Genomic DNA, 17,666 nt, shown 5'->3' with positions numbered 1-17,666 from the left:
GCATCTCCCTGAACCTGACTACAGCCAGCTTCACCAGGCTGGGGTTGGTCAGGAAAACAGACCCACTAGTATAACTCTTCCAAGAATAAAATGTTTCACTTAGAAATTAGGTTTTATATGGATGTTGGAAGACCTGGAAAGGGAAGATTAGAGAGTTGCCCTGGAAAATCAAGGGCACCAAAGCTGGAGTCAGGGAAGTTGGCCTGGAGAGTCAGGAAAGACCTCTGCCATCTGAAGCTCTGATATGGGTAGTTCTCATGTGCTCACTAAAAAGCTGCTGTGATTCTCATGCCTGCCTACAAGTCTGGCTATCACCACATCCAGACAATAATATATTTAACTTCTCTTCTGCTGTCCTAACCTCATGCAACTTCCTCTCAAAGGGAAAAGGGAAATCTTACCCAGAATGAAATAAGGAAGGGGAGTTTGGGGAATGCAACTTCCCAGACCTTGGAAAGGTGTGGTTATGATGCTGAGTTGGCAGCAGACAATTCATCCCAGCATCCTTACCCTGATGCAGATGTTACCATGTTGGCCAACACTTACTGATGACTAGCTCAGCATTTCATATTTTCTCATTGAAGCCTTACAACAACCCTAGTGGTGGTTTGGGATAGAGAGAACAGCAGGGAGAGAGAGCTTTAGCTTCCACCTTTTACAGATAAGAAAACTAAAGCTAAGAGAAGGAACTGACCCATAGTTCCACAGCTGAAGTAACAGTGGGGCTGTAGTTCAAATCCAAATCTCTGGCAAAGGAAACTGATTTCTGAACTGCACACAACACTGTCTCTCTAATCTATTCCTTATTTGATAAAATTGTTGCTTATGGCTCAGGGAGCCAAGGCAATTTGTTCTCCCATGCAGTTTCACTGAAGATGGCACTTCTAATTTCAATGACTCTTGTAAAAGAGCCATTTGGGGAGATATGTCTAGATGTATAAGGTTTAAAGTCCTAAAAGATAGATGGACCCCCAAAGGAAATTTCAGCAACCATTAGGAAAGCTAAATAGAATGTATACACCATGGATGGATTGGATTCTTTGTCCAAAATTATTTAAGGCAAAAAAAAAGTATTTGGAAATTTTATCAATAGTATTAATGTTTTAAAAACTGGGAAATAATAATTCTGCTGGGCAATTTAAAAAAAAATTTATACTCTTGTGAGTTGTAAAATAATATGAAAGTATGTTGAAATGAAGAAAGGTGCCATTGCAATGAAAATGAAAGGTTGTTATAATGGAATATGAGACAAAGAGAGCTTGTCAGGGAAAAAAAAATGTACCAGTGGTTATCAGAACAATTTTAGAAAGGAACAGAGTAAAAGAGGAGCAAAAGAGAGTAACAGAATAAGCAAGTGTGAGAGGGAGACTGTGTATGGAAGATTCAAGTAACACATCTTGTTCTCAAAAGGAAGTAATCTGTAAAGCAACAGTGTTCAAAGGCCTTAATGAAGAAGCCTTCAATCCCACTCTAGTCCTTCTGTATGATCTCATACTCCTCAAAAAATTCTGCTTGCTAACTTGGCTTCTAAATGGTTTGATATTAGCAGTGGGGTATCTTGTATAGTAGCAATGATCTTTTTGATTATTGGAAAGATGTGTTCCAAGATAAATACATATATCTGAAAATTGCCTTATAAATGTATTTCTGGTGCATATATAATCAGACTCATAACTTTCTCAAGATCTCAACGTAGAATTGATATCCTGAAATCCTGGACACAAAAAGCTGAGAGCCAAATACTCGGCCACTATGAAGACTCCATCAATACTCAGAAACCTCACGGATGTCATCATGATATGGCCTGCAGCCTTAGCTTCCTGTATCCACAAGAGAAAAATGCAGGGTATATTTTGGTCCAGATGCAGATGAGAAAATTATGTCAAATACATACCACTGAGAGTTAGTGTCCTGTAATTCTGAATTCTCAGCTTATATGAGGAAGGTGTTACAGGAATATCTCCATTTGGTATCTGTGATGATTTAAAAACCTGTTAAAAGAAAGTCAGCAAAACTATCCTCTACCTGAAGGATAACAGTTTTAACTAGTAATAGGTCCCCCATTTTAGGGGAATGGAATCAAGAAATGAAATTATTATTATTTTTCTATATTCATGAGGCACAAGCAACAAATTATCTATGATAAAATGGTATTCTTTAATCTTTTTGGTCAAACTGACTGGTATTTGCATATCCTAACAATAAGCATCACCAAATGTGAGGTAATGAAACATAGTAATCTGATAATTCCCAATTCTTTCACTCCAAATTTTGAGAAGAAAACAGAATGTCACTGTGAGAAACAAACAGGCTACCTTTAGTAGTTTATAGCCACTCAACTGAACTACAAAGAGTTCTCAAAGGAAATTATGTCTGGCTATTCCTAGATAATTTCTCCAAAGTCTTTAAGGTTCTTTTTATTCAACTGGCAAAAGCTATCTCATGCCAACCTGTCATCATTCTATCATGTTCCACCACTGAAATTCAAAAACTTGCTGAGATGGCTTAGAAGAAAACACAAAATTGTAAAATTTTCAGTAAATAAGCCCCCTAAACAGCAGTCAGACAGCACACTGTAAAACTCAATGCATCCCCAAGAGTCTTTTGCTACCTACTCTTAGGTTGGCTGCTACATTGTAGCTGGGAAAATGCAAAATATAATAAGTGGAAAGAGCCAGGTGGCATGGGGATTTGGTAAAGCCACTTCTCATTTCTGGAAGTCTGTGTGAAAAATAATGCCGAAACCAAAATCCAAAAGTGTTGGGTGGAGTGAGCCCAGTCTCTGGATATTTGGCTGTACATATTCAAAAGCCCCAAGCCTTCTGGCCAAATACAGTGTGATTGGCAGCTCATGGAGATGGCTGGGATGGAAATAGCAGGCATGTGGATCAGAGTTGAGGTGAGTGAACAAATGTATGGATCCCTGGAAAAAGAGTGCGGAGAGAGAGAAACAATATTTTGGCATTCAGGAAAGTTTCTGGATTCAGCACATCATGTTGAATAAAATATAATATGTACTTGGCAATAGATATGAAACTTAATGACTCATTAGTTGAGATAAATCTGATTCCTTTTGAAAGAAATTCTATCTCAGGTTGCAGACTGAGTATGTCAAGAAGCTATTTTATTTATAATCAGAATGGGGATGAATCTGAATAGTAGCAAAAAGGAAAATGGAGAAATAATGAATAAAAAGTTTCAAAATAGTGGAAAAGTACTTAGGCAGGGGTGATAAACTGCAGAAGTGTGAGCATTCAGTTTGTAAACATGTTATACATGGCCCTGTTGAGTTGATTTTTATTTTATCTTGGTGTTCTCACCAGTAAATCTTCCACCAGTCAATTCTAAAATGAAAAGAAAAATACACACAAACACACATCCTCATTGCCATAAAAATTCAGACTTTAACAAAGGTATGCCAATATGTAGTAGAGTCTTACTGAATCAGCAGCACCTGATTGCCAAGTTTTAGGCACTTTTGTTTGTTCTGTAATCTGAAGTGCATGGTTTACACATCCATGCTGAAATATCTCTGAAATGAGGAAGTTATAATGGAGAAAGGCCTAAGATGGTATAAACTTGGGTCCGAGAAGACATATGAACATGTTACAGAAAAGGAAGGAAAGAAGGAAGGAGGGAAAGAGAAAGAAGGAAGGAAGGAAGGAAAGGAGGGAATGAGGGAGGAAGGAAAGAGGGAAAAAAAAGAAGGAGAGGAAGGGAGGAAGGAAGAAAGTTGGCCGATGTTACTAATAATAATATATAAAAATATATACTTAGGGAATCCAATGTGTTATGATCCAGATAATTATGAGTTAGAATAATAGACTAGTAATAAATAAAGATTCCCCAAGGTATATGTGCTACACAAAGTGGGAAAATGATAGGGATATGCTCTGAAGAATGATATAGAGATAAAGACAATTTGTGTTGTAATGAGGTACCAGAGAAAGTTTCTATAAAGGCAGTGTTCTGGTCAGTGGACACAGAGGTCTGCTTTGATAATGATAATCAAGTTTATATGTAACAATATATAGAGAACTGTACTCTATATAAACCAAATAAGAATGAACATATTTATAAATTCTGTATGAATTATTTTGAAAAGAACTGTTCGACTGTATGTTTGTTTCTCATCATATAAGAAAGATGACATTCAAACATAGAACACGTTCTCATAGGCTTACCTGAGTTACATACAGTTCTCGGAAGGCTGGTGAGCTCTTGTTTTTTCTCTTCTATGCAACAAGCTAGACTGGAAAGCAATGGATAGAGAGTATTATTTTCTAGGGATGGCCTTATATGCTTTTCTTTTTTAAAGGAGATCATCTGCAAATTTCAGTTCTTAATTTTCAGTATAACGTTGCTTGGGCATGTATTACAACATACCAGTGTGTATCTTAGAACCACTACCAGTAAAGTAAAGAACTTTTAAAAAACAAGAGATAAAAAGGCCAAAATCAATTAGAAAAATGTGCAAAGTTTATGAATTGACAACTCATAGGGAAAGATATACAAATGGCCCTTAAACATACAAAAAGATGCTCATATTTAATTTTTGTCCACAAATTCCAATTTTAATAATTTAACCTGAAGATACATCCCCCAAAATAAAAAAAACATATATGCTCAAGGGTTTTCATTACAGGATTATTTACAATATCAAAATATTAGAAATGACCTAAATGCCCATAGATAGGACAGTGGTTGAATAAACAATGGTACTTTCATACAATGAAAGACTACCAAGCTATAAAGAGTGAATATCTCTATCAACTGATATTGAGGGATTGCAAGGATATCATTACATTAGATTAAAAAAAAATCAAGGGACAAAAATTTTCTATTACACTCTACCTTTTATGTGAGAAAAAAAGGCCATAAGTATGCATACATATTTCCTTATTTCTTTGTATCTACACTTGCGCTTGAAAACAAAACACTACCACCACCAACAAAACCTCTATTGACATTTTTGACATTCGGATGGAATGTTTGTGTCCCTCCAAAATTTGTACATTAAATCCTACCCCCCAGTGTGATGATATTAAGAGGGAGAGATGTCACATAAAGTATTTGCATATCTGTGAAATAGCAGATAGTGAATTTAAGAACACATTCATCAACTATTCCTTACTAATTACCAACTATTGCTCAATATTTATGCTGATCACTAGGCATTCTTCCACCTCCCCAAATTCCAAAATGTTTAACACAAGCTCTTCATTTCCATTTTTTTAAAAAGTATTTTTCATTTCCTCATTATTATTTTTCTTCTCTTCACTCCCTTTCTGAATGTCTACAATTTCATTCACGAGGATCATTTCTGACTGCTCATTGTAAACTTTGTTCACTATGGAATTATTTCAAACCCTAAATTCTTTGAGTAATTTAAAGATTCCCTTTAAAATTTTTAGACATGGATTGTCTGTAGTTTTTGTAATAATAGCACAAGTTACTTGGGAATTCCCATATGTATCCAATGTGCAGTGGACACCATGCTAAAGTTATTTTAAGTTCCTTTATTTAAAATTGAAAAAAAAGTAGAAGAGAATTAATCCTAAAAAGCAGCAATCATATTTCCATAAACATCAAAGTGTGGGTATTCTTTCTCAACATTTTTTCTGGTATTTTTCTTTATTTATCTAGAGCCCAGCTCCCTAGACAGCTTCACTGGAGACTCAACTAATGTGGGGCTGGGAATGCAGGCCTGCAAAGAGACCATCATGTTTCAGTATCATACAAACAGTATAATGTAAAATAATCTAAACCAACAGATAGTTTTGAATAGTATGAATTTCAGGTCTATTTACATAGAAGACAATCATTCAAGGAGACCTAACATTATCCATAAACAAATATACTTATCCATATAAACATAATCAAACAATGCTGTTGATTATCCTCATGGAAAACACCAAAGGGCTTACTGCAATTCTTTTTTTTTTTAAGATTTTATTTATTTATTTGACAGAGACAGACACAGTGAGAGAGGGAACACAAGCAGTGGGAGTGAGAGAGGGAGAAGCAGGCCTCCCGCGGGGCATGGAGCCCGATGTGGGGCTGGATCCCAGGACCCTGGGATCATGACCTGAGCTAAAGGCAGACGCTTAATGACTGAGCCACCCAGGTGCCCCACTGCAATTCTTTTAAACTCTTTCCCAGTTCCAACTGATCTCTAAAATAGTCAGGTCTCCTTATAGATCCGGGGGGTTGATATGAAATTATATGGACACCTAAGTATTCAAGTATGTACTTTCTAATTTGGGGATATTTAGTATTCCTCCTTTGTATGGACTAAATATTTGTGTCCTGCCTCCCAAATTCACACGTTGAAGCTCTAACCCCTCCCCCCGCCCGATGTGATGGTATTTGAAGATGGGGTCTTTGGGAGGTAATTGGGGTTAGAGGAGGTCATAAGGATGGGGCCCTCATAATGGGATTAGTGTCCTTCTAAGAAAAATAAGAAATCCTTTCCACCCCCCAACTCTGACATGTGAGGACACAGTGAGAAGGCAGCCATCTGCAAGCCAGGAAGACAGTCTTCATCAGAAACCAAGCATTTTGGCATCCTGATCTTGGACTTATAGCCTGTAGCTTATCTTTTCATGGTTTAAACAGGATCTTTGCAGAAGAAAGTTTTAATTTTTTTTTACGTCCAATTTATCAGTGTTTCTTTTTATGGATTGTACTTTTTTGTGTCAAGTCTAAGAATTCATCAAGCCCCAGATCCACTCTAATTGTGGATTTGTCTCTTTCTCCTTTCAGTTCTGTAAGGTTTTTTTTCCTACTGTATTTTCTCTATTATCTAGTGCATACATATTTAAGACTGCTATGTCTTTGTGGATTGGTCCTTTTATAATTATACCATATCCCTCTCTGTCTCTGGTCATTTTCTTTGTCCTGAAGTCTTATATTAGTATAGCCACTCCTGCTTTCCTTTGATTAATATTTACATGATATATCTTTTTCCATCCCTTTACTTTCTACCTACCTTTTCAATTCTATTTGAAGTAATTTTATTGTCAACAGCATATAGTTGGGTCATGTTTTTTAATCCAATCTGCCAAATCTCCATTTTTTAATTGGCATATTTAGATTTTTTACATTTAGTGTTGTTATTGATGTATATAGGGCTTTAGTCTGCCATTTTGTTTTTGTTTGCTCCTTCTGTTTTTCATTTCTCTGTTTTATTTTTCATGCCATCCTGTGGGGGTTACTTGAACATTTTTTAGAATTCTATTTTGATATATCTATAGTATTTTGAGTATACCTCTTTGTATAGATTTCTTAGTGGTTGCTCTAAGTATTACATTACACACACACCACAGTTTATGGTTGTCCTCATTTTACCAGTTCAAGTGAGGTACAGAAACCTTAGCTTCCCTTACTTCTTATTACTCTCACCCATTTATAACATAATTATCTTAAATATTTCCTGTACATATATTTAGAACCACATTTGACAGTTTTATAATTTTTGCTTCAACCATCAAATATAATTTTAAAAAATCAAAAGGAGAATAAAAGCCAATTATATTTACTCATGTTTTTGCTTATTATGTTCTTTGTTCCTGATATTTTTAAGTTCCTTCTCATATTGTTTTCCTTCCTGTTTAGAGAAATTCCTTTAGCCATTCTTTTAGGGTAGGTCTCCTGGGACAAGTTCCCTTAGTTTGTCTCACTAAGAGTAAATCTCTCTTAGTAAGAGATATTCACTAGCTGTAAGATTGAGTTGGTAATTTTTTCCTATAACACCTGAGAAATAAATACTGTGCCACATTCTTCTTATTTCCATGCATTCTTAAAAGAAGTCTGTCATTCTAATTGTTTTTCTTCTATATGTGAGGTGTCATATTTCTCTGACTGCTTCAAGATTTGTTTGTCCTTAATTTTCAGTAGTTTTAATTTTGATGTGCTATGACATTAATTTCTGTGGGGCTCATTCAGTATCCCAAATCTGCAGGTTTATATCTCTTACCAAATTTGAGAAGTTTTCAGCCATTATTTCTTTGAGTATTTTTCCAGCCTTGCCCTCTTTCTCCCCTCCTTCTAGAACTCCTATGACATTAATATTAGATCTTTTGTTATAATTTCTAAGGACTCTGGAGCTCTGTTCATTTATGTTTAGTTTATTTAATCTCTGTTGTTCAAATTGAGTAATTTCAATTGTAGCTATCCTTTCCTTTGTCCCCTACTCTCTGCTGTTGAGCCTTTTAATTTTGGTTATTGTATTTTTCTGTCATAAAATTTACATTTGGTTCTTCTTTACAGCATCAGTTATTTGCTAAGACCTTCTAATTTTTCATTTGCTTCAAGTATGTTTTTAGTTGCTCACTGAAGTATTTTTATGATGGCTCCTTTAAGATACTTGTCAAATAATTCTAACATTTTGGTCGTCTTGATGTTGGTATCTTTTGATTATTTCTTTGCATCCTCCTGGTTCTTGGTATGATGAATTATTTTCTATTATAACCAGGACATTTTGGCATTATCTTCTGAGACTCTGGATCTTATTTAAATCTTCTGTTCTAGCTAGCTTTCTCTGACACTGTTCTGGCAGGGAAGGGGGGCAGTTCATCATTACTGTTAGGTGGTGGTTAAAGTCCAATTTCTCAGCTGTCCTCCATTAACACAAGAAAGAAAACTCCTCACTACTGCTGGGTGGGCTTAGCTATTGTGAAAGTCCCAACTTTCCACCAGGGGTCCTCTGACACCACCCAGGAAACAGGGGAAGGGATGGATGTCTTATTACCCCTGGTGGGAATGTAAGTCCAGGCTTCCTAGTTGGTCTCTACTGACATCTGAGGGTTAGAATGAGGGCTTATTAGTGGCCTGCGGGGATGAAAGTCCCAGCTCTCTACTTGGCTTTCCCTGACATCACCAGTTGGGGGGTGTTGAGGTGCCTCATTACAACCTCATGAAGGTGAATTTTAGCCTCCTTGCTCAGCTTTTACAGGTGAGGGTTGAGATGACACTGTAGGGTTTTATGTGGTATTTGGCTTCAGTAGAGTGATTATAATCTAAATGCTTTCTCTATGATCATATAGTTTCAATGTTTAAAGGATCTCTAAAAATTATATAGTCCACTCCTTTAATTTTACATAAGAGGCCCAGAGGAAAAAAATATATTGCCTATGATCATATTATCTAGTTAGTATCAGATACTGAATTAAAACATGTCTTTGGAATCCCACTTCAAGGATCTTTCTCCTCTCCGAGGCACTTTATATGGCCACAGTTAATTCAGGGGATAAAAGAGTACCATTGTAAATATTTAAAAATTATTTCTATTTTTTAGATAACTATGTATTTGTAAATTTAATGGTTGAAACATAAATGTTTCATTTTATCAATGTAAATATGATGTTACATTAAAATCCCAGTTTCTTGAGCTATAATTTCAATAAAAATTGGTGTAGTCACATGACCTTAGATATTTCTTTTCTTTTCTCTCTACAGATTTCCCCAACACAGCCTTGACATTTGCTTCTAAAATACTTCACTCTTTGAAGTTCAATAGGATAGATGCTATTATAAGTAATGTTATCTTTTCAAAGCTTTGCCTTAAAATTGGCTCATTTTTTATAGTTTTCAGTGGCGTATGTCATAAGAGAAGAATATGAGGTATATTTAGAATTTATGGTGTGCCCCCTGGGAGGGGTCTTTGTCTTAGAAAGAAACATTTATTTAGTCCTGGATAAGAGGAACATGATTGAGGTGTTACCTTTAACACTAGGATTAGAGAATTGGTAACTATCCAAAATGGATAAAAAGGCTAAGTCTACCAAATTCTAAAACACTTTTTATAGTAAGGTCTCCTCACTTAAAAGTGTCTCTTCAGTCTATGTCTACTTTTCAGTGTTGGGAATTAGAGAGAATGTGAATTTATCTTATTGATAGTAATTAATGAGAATCTGTCTATGTTTTCAAGAGTGACTCACGAAATCCAATCAGAAACATGAAATAAAAAATAATATTTAGCTATAGAAAAGAAATTAACAACACAAATATTTTAAGATTTAACCATTTACTTTCTTGTAAATAATGTGCTGTTAATATTAAAAACCCAGACTGTGGGCATGATAGAAAGTGTGGGGTGAGTAGAAGCAATAAACTACGACATTGTATACAAGACAAAATAGTACATTAGATGTGTAATAGTAGGAAAATATGAAGTATCATAGGAATAGAGTATGAAATAGAAATAATGTTTTATAGGGGCTTATGAACTATAACAACTAGAGCAATACATTCATTTGTATGAATCAGATCATTACATAATATTTCTGTGTATACGTAATAATTTTAGCCTTCTATTATTTAAGGCTTTACAACATTTAGGTGATTTACAATTCTCATTTTAATATAAAAATCTGTAATTTAACACAAGTATAATAATTACATAATAATGTAACAATCTATTGTATTATTAATATAATAATTTACTGAGTATTTACAATGAACTAGTCACTGGACCAAGTACTAAAAATTGTTAAAAACTAATCACATCTTTTTGATGTTTATAGATTCATGACATGACATAGATTTGCAAATGTGCAAAATTATAATCAAGATCAAGTGATATTTGTTGTAAGAGCAATATAGATCATTCTAGTACAGAAGATGAAGGATAACAAAACACTAACTTCCTTTGAACTTCTAATTTCAAGCACAAGGCAACATGTAAAAATACTCCACAGTTAGAAAAACCCAGGAATCTTGTTTCTACATTTAAATTCTAACATGGAAGAGAGGATGATTTTCCTAAATTTGCACATAAGAAAGAAATACAGGCACACAGAGCCGGAAAAAAAGTTACTTAATGTTAATCTACTTTGATAAAGATTTATATTCCTCTATGAAACCAGATGGTAAAGATTATATATTTTGATATAAAATGGGTAAATATGCCATGATGGAAAGAAAGGATTATGGAGAGAACTTTGATCTATGGAGGTGCTAGAACCAATTAAAGATATGAAAGAAGTAAGTATCACCAGTCCCAGATGGAGTTCCTGTGAATTGGACTAAGTGTTCCAAGACTGTTTGACAAGTCCTCTAGCAGATGTTTTTAATCTTGGATGGAGAGCCCAAGCATTACCTGGATGCATGAGAAAGGCTACTTTGGGAGTGATGGCAGGCAAGGAATCAGGATCTTGACTCTGGCTCTTCATTTGGATTGGTCTTCCGGGCACCAGTGTCTATCAGCCAAAATCCACTCTTTGGTGATTATCTCAGTAGGATGCATAAGAAATGATGTGGGTCATCTGAGATCATCTGAAGGATATAATAAGGAAATTAAACATGGTTATATATTCCCTAAAAGTATCCAACAGTGAAGTTTCACACTAGAACAAGCAAATTAAAAGAAATGTAGATTTAAAAAAAAGAAAGAAAAAAAAGAAATGTAGATTAGTTGTTTTTGATAGGGGTAGACTTACAGCCAGTATGTCACCCATCTAAATGGCAGAACAGAGGACATCTCCTCTTGACCTAAATATTTTGGACATCTTAGAATTTAATTTGGGTGTACTACTGGAAAATTACTATCAGAAAAAAAAATCTTGGCAGGACACAAAATGGTGAGTTGTCTATTATTGCAGTCTAGAGTTTAGATGCAACCTAAAAGCTCAAGAAAAAGATGATTTTAGGTTCAATGATGTCTGCTTATTAGACAACAAACGACAAATAAATAGTCATTTACTTTCATCCTATTGGGTAATTTGAAAATAAGTATATTTCCAAAGATAGGGAAAATGATCAGCAGATTTTCATTCACACTTCTAAAGTTTTTTGTTAGCATCTTCCAAATCTCACTTGGCAAAAGTCAAATATATTCTCAGCTGAATGCAAATGTGCAAAAATCCAAAAAGAGTTATTTGCCAAGAATCTCTTTCTCCCTCCTTCCTTCCCCCACTCCCTGTCTCTCTCCTACTCTCTCACTCTCTCATTCTTACTCTCTTTTTTGTTCCAGACACTTCCATTTGGAGTCCTAGAGAAATAAATATTTCAGAGAGGAATTCCATGCTTTCTTTGGAGGAAAAATTCCCCAAGAGTTCAATAATGCTCTATAGAAACAGTTAGTGGTGGGAGGCCTTCCCTGCTAAATTTAAAACAATATTATCAGGCATGCCAATTAAAATCCTTGTGGGATTGGGTGTGGTGGTAGAAGCAACTTCAGGTCACTTCAGAACACAGAGAAAATGTTCAAAGCAAACCTCTAAATGAAATTGGGTCTCTTTTCCTCCCATCTTAATAGAAAGGATGGTACATTCTTATATCCACTTTATTGTTGATATAACCTTAAAGTTTTGGCAACATGTCCCAGAAAAACTGACCACATCCCCACCTTTTATTCTATGAAAGATGGGGAAATGCTGATCTGGATAAGTTTCTGAGGAGACAGAGAGAAGGTTCGTGAACCTTAGCATTATTACAGTTCTCAAAGCAAAGTTGTTCCAAGAACAAGTTTAGATAGAGGGAGAGCACAATTATTTTCCATTTTAGAATTCTGTTCTCTAAACTTTTGTATGACTGACCACCCAGTATAATAAAGTATTGTTATAGCATAAAATGGGTGGCATTCAAGTATTTATGAATCAATATAATTTAATAACATGTCTGGTAAAATAATTTGATACATAAAGAAAAAGAGAAAAACTATTGTATTTCCATAATTATAAGCAATCATTTATTTTTACATTTTAACATTTCCATAATTAGTATGCATTTTTTATAATTGATGCATACCTTTGTAGTGGACTTTTTAAAAGTAGACTTTTAAAGAAGGTGTTAGCAAATCAATGATGCCTTTTTATGTTATTTCAGATTTGAAAAAGTGCATTATTTGCTATAAAATGATATTGTCTAATTTTCTATGGATTTTATTACTCTGCTTCTCATATCTATAATATAAAAAGACTGTGAAAATCAAATGGTAGCTATTACATGATTAGATTTGGAAGACTCGCTCACACACACATACACACAATTATGAAGTAAGTACTATATCACCTTCTTCAAACATCAAAGAAAGCTACTACCCAACACTTCAGATTATAAAAGCAGGCCACAAGCCAGACTGTTAGTCCCTTTGGATTGATAACAAAATACCATAGACTGGGTAGCTTAGAAACAAGAGAAATTGGTTTCTCAAACTTCTAGAGGCTAGAAAGTCCAAGATCAAGGCCCTAGCAGATTTGCTCTCTGGTGAGGGCCAGCTTCCTGGTTCACAGCTAGCTGCCTTGTCACTGTAACCTCACATGATGAAAAGGGCATAAGAGAGCTCTCTGGAGCCTCTTTTCTAAGGGCACTAATCCCATTCATGAGTTCTCTATCTTCTATCCTTATGCCCTAACCACTTCCCAAAGGCCCTACCTCTTAAAACTCTCACATTAGGTATCAGGATTTAACATATGAATTCTGGAGGGACATGAACACTCACACTACAGCAGCCAGTGAGAAGCCAAGTTAGCATTTTGGACAACAAATAGGCAAAGTCTAAAGAGGCAGACATCTTCAAACTATGCTGTGTTGTTTCATCCCAAGTATTTCTCTTCTACATTGATATAAAGGCAGTTGTAGAGAATATTTAAGGTAGGATGAAAGAGTCACATTTGCTAGGTGAATCCATGGTAAACAGTGGCTTGAAGTTGAGTTATATTCCTGTCTGGAATTTTCCCTCTACCCCATGCAATCCCACCACTGTCATACTGGAGTAACCGAGTCTATACTTAACAGATTCATTATTTCCCATCTGACCTAAGGTTTGCCTGGTACACTACCTAATATGGACTGAGTCTAACAAATATATACTTACATATTTGTAGATTTAAAGTCTTATGTTGGATTTTTATATACATGCGGAAAAATGGACAAATAAAGCATACTTATTTCTGAGGAGTATGAGATGAGATATTGGACTCTTGGACAGAAGTTCTGTGGGGTAAGGGGTAGACATGAAAATGTCCAAGTAGCCTTGGGAAATTATTCATTAAATCACTCTTCACTCTACAAAATCTAGTCAATATTTGTTGCTACTAAAAAGGAATTACAGTTCCTAAAAACATTAAACTCCTTCTTTTACTGCCTAAATTTGAGATAGATATTTCACACTGTGCTTAAATTGGGTAAGCCTCAAAAAGTTGGGCAAAATCTCCTTAATATACATATGAATTTGGATAAGACTTTAATACACTGGTAAGTATTTTAAGGAAGTGTGGAATAAACTACCCTTAAATATTTTTTTGGTAGAAAAATAATCCTATTGTTCAAACTACTGCCATTGGAAAATGAGAAACATCAAGAATACAACAGCTTGGAAACAGCTGAATTGCATCCCCAACCATCTTAAATGCCTGGAGAAACCAGGAAGTATTGCTCCAAAGTGAACAGCTTCACCAAGGATGCCAGCCAGCACTCTCCCTCTTAGATATGGGCTTTGGAATCAACTGTGAATAAAAAATCCTCAAGCTATAAGATCTCACTTAGGGCTGGGGAGGAAAGTGGTGGAAGAGAATAGTTTGGAAAAGATGGCTTTCATTTGGTGGTTCCTTTTAAAATTCGATATTTCTTAATGAAATTATATGCAAATAAGTACAAAATACTCATGCACATACAGATAGAAATTTCAACTAAAAGACTCTTTATGAGTCTGTTCTCCATGGACTCATTGTAATCTTTATACATCTTAGACCACCTTTAAATATCTGCTTCCTTTCCCTACACTGCAAGCCCAGATTCAGGTAGAGTTTAGGCCTCTGGGCTTCTCCATGGAAGTGAAATTCCTCTGTCAGCCAAGTTCTGAGGCACTTGACAATGAAATAGTCCTGACTAAATATCAGCACTCTCATTCCCCTCAATTTGACTACAGATATTTGTTAGGTAATAACCAGCTCCCATTCATGTACCAAAGCTGGTTGTATGACTTCTACAAAGATAAAATCTTGAAAATATAAACAGTTCTTTAGAACCTGGCCTAGTCTCAAATGAGAAGTGTATCTGGCTGTTAATACATTTTCTAGCACCAGACAGAAAAGTCACATCAGTCCAGCCATGTCTGAATTATCTTGTCAGGATTTCACACAGACAGTGGAAACTTTTTGTACCTCATAAAATTGTAACCAGGCTGATAAATCTGTTTATTTTCCTCTAAGTGTGCCCTGGTTTTCATAATACAGACATTTTGTAAGTGTGCTAATGAATGGCAACACCCTCATCTGAATCTCAATCTTCATACTTTCTCTGCCAAGAAATTTGTTTTGTGAATTTTCAACTTTTGTTTTTCCACCACGAAAACTAACCATGAGACCTGGCTTGAAAGCAGTTTTAGCAATTTTTTTTTGTTTTCAAATGCACTTACTTTGATAGCTGAAAATGACCTCGAAGAATGATTAATACCTTGTGGGGGTCGATGACATAAATCTGCTCCAGTGGGCCCGATGCAAGTTCTCTCAGAAGGAATGTTACAGCTATATTGCTGTGGAAACCTGGTGACACTGAGCAGACCACACCAGATATAAAATCTTCAAAAAGCATAACTACTTAACCTGGACTTGAATTTATATGGACTTGACTTGTTACCAAAAAAATGCAGTGAACTCTTTTCCCTAGAAACTGCATAATGTGTTGCAATACTACCCAGAAGAAAAATCCCTCTCCTTTAACAGTTTCAAATGTGCTAACAAAAGAATGAGTTACTTTCTGATGATTTTAATTTCTTGGGTCCCTTAAGCCTGTTTTTCTCCTATCTAAGGGAAGAATGGTACAGTGAGGGCAAGAGGTGACAGGGTAAAGCGGGTATCAAAAATCTGTCAAGCATGTGACTACACAGGATACTGCAACAAAATAATATGTTTGGTTAAAATGTTTGTGAGGGCCATCTTTAACGTGGTTGACAGAATAATTTTACAGGAGTCTCGTATACATAAATCAACTAATAAAAAGTCAATTCAATGCTCCTACCTGACAAACTAAATAAATTATGAATTAAGAAACATTTGTGGTTTTGGTGACACAGGTTGCTTATCATAGTGGTTAAGAATGTGACCTCCAGGGGCGCCTGGGTGGCTCAGTCGTTAAGCGTCTGCTTTCAGCTCAGGTCATGATTCCAGGTCCTGGGATGGAGCCCTGCATTGGGCTCCCTGCTCCACAGGAAGCCTGCTTCTCCCTCTCCCACTCCCCCTGCTTGTGTTCCCTCTCTCTCTGTGTCTCTCTCTCTGTCAAATAAATAAATAAAATCTTTTAAAAAAAAAAGAATGTGACCTCCAAAGCCAAGTCATGGGGATCGAAACCTTGAATGACCATAAGCAAGGTAATCTCCTCATGCCTTAGTTTCCTCAACTGTAAAACGAAGATAATAATAGCACTTACTTCACAGGGTTATAATGAGGATTTAACAACTTAAGTTTTGTGTAAAAAAAAAAAAAAAAAAGCAAGCCTAGAAGAGTAGCTAGCAAATGCTCAATAATATTTGTCGTTTTAGATTCATATCTAAATTATTTTATCATCATATCTAAATGATTTGTCATTCATATCTAGCGATTTTATCAACATCAAATATTAACTGAATGTAAATATATTCATGTGGTGAGTGTTGAATTTACATAGCTGATTTCATACTTGACTGTTCAAAGAATAGTCTCACTATTATGCCATGGTACATACATACATGTGGTTAAACTTTCAGCCAGTGAAGCTGCAAGAACCTTAATAGGGTGGGGATTAGAATCTTAGAGAGGGAAGAGATTTTAGCTGTAATCCAATATGATTTTCCAGAGTAGGAAACCAAGATCCACAGAAATTAAGTGGCTTTCAGGAAACAAATTAATAGCAGAGCTGAACCCTGAATGCAGGTCTTCATATTTCATGTACATGCATACAGACAATTTGTAATTTTTTGATGGTGTGTTTCAGTCATTGTGTTATAAAAAGATACTTGTCCATTAGCATGGGAATAATTATATAATTACTTCTTTTGATTCCTATCAAAGACTCACCATTAAAAATGATAGATATTATTTATATTTGCAATGTCATGATTGACATTTACATAATTATTTAAAATAGAAAATATTTGCCACAGTCATACTGTAAATAGTGCTAGTATGAAGTGTAATATACAGTATAAAATTCAGACAACATTTAAAAATAAAGCTCTGTATGTTGAAAAAGAGAAACAAATACTTTTATTTTTCACCATGCTGATATGTTTTCTCATGTAAAGTTTATAACAATCTTATATTATGGAACTTATTTTATGAATAAGTAAACTGAGGATCAAAGTTATTTAGGTAGTTTTGTCCATGATCACAAAATTAGTGAGTGGCCCAGATGAATTCAAAGCCAGATCTCTGGCATCAAATCCTACACTATTTCCAATATACTGGATGAGTTTATTCCATATGTATTTATTCAGTCTTCGCTTTGCCTTCTAAAAATATAAAGACTTCTTGGAGATGATTTTTTTGCATGGTCCAAGTCTTTTTTAAATGATAAATGAAGTTCAATTGGATGATTTCCTTTTTTGCTTGGATTTCTTTACATAAGCAAAGGCTTCCAAATCCTTGCAAATGAGTATAGTTTGAAGACCCACACTATGGGCATCACTCAGGAGCTTAGAAATGCAGATTCTCAGCTTCCAGTACAGATTTACTTAATTGGAATCC

General features: G+C 35.2%; 1 protein-coding gene and 1 long non-coding RNA gene across 2 annotated transcripts in view; one reads left to right on the top strand and one right to left on the bottom strand.

The window, feature by feature from the left end:
* The window catches only part of POLR1F (RNA polymerase I subunit F), a 138,284-nt gene that overhangs the window by 95,723 nt on the left and 24,895 nt on the right, over positions 1 to 17,666 (top strand). The window lies entirely within an intron of this gene.
* On the bottom strand, positions 1,910 to 11,286 carry LOC118020849. Its single transcript, XR_004682035.1, has 3 exons — positions 11,102 to 11,286; positions 4,185 to 4,252; positions 1,910 to 1,991 (listed from the first exon to the last, which is right to left on the bottom strand). It is a non-coding gene; the product is annotated as an uncharacterized LOC118020849 (long non-coding RNA).

The sequence above is a fragment of the Mirounga leonina genome, unplaced genomic scaffold (assembly GCF_011800145.1).
Source record: "Mirounga leonina isolate KUSES-001 unplaced genomic scaffold, KU_Mleo_1.0 Mir_174, whole genome shotgun sequence".
Lineage (NCBI taxonomy): Eukaryota > Metazoa > Chordata > Mammalia > Carnivora > Phocidae > Mirounga > Mirounga leonina.
This window is presented reverse-complemented; position numbering and strand designations above follow the sequence as displayed.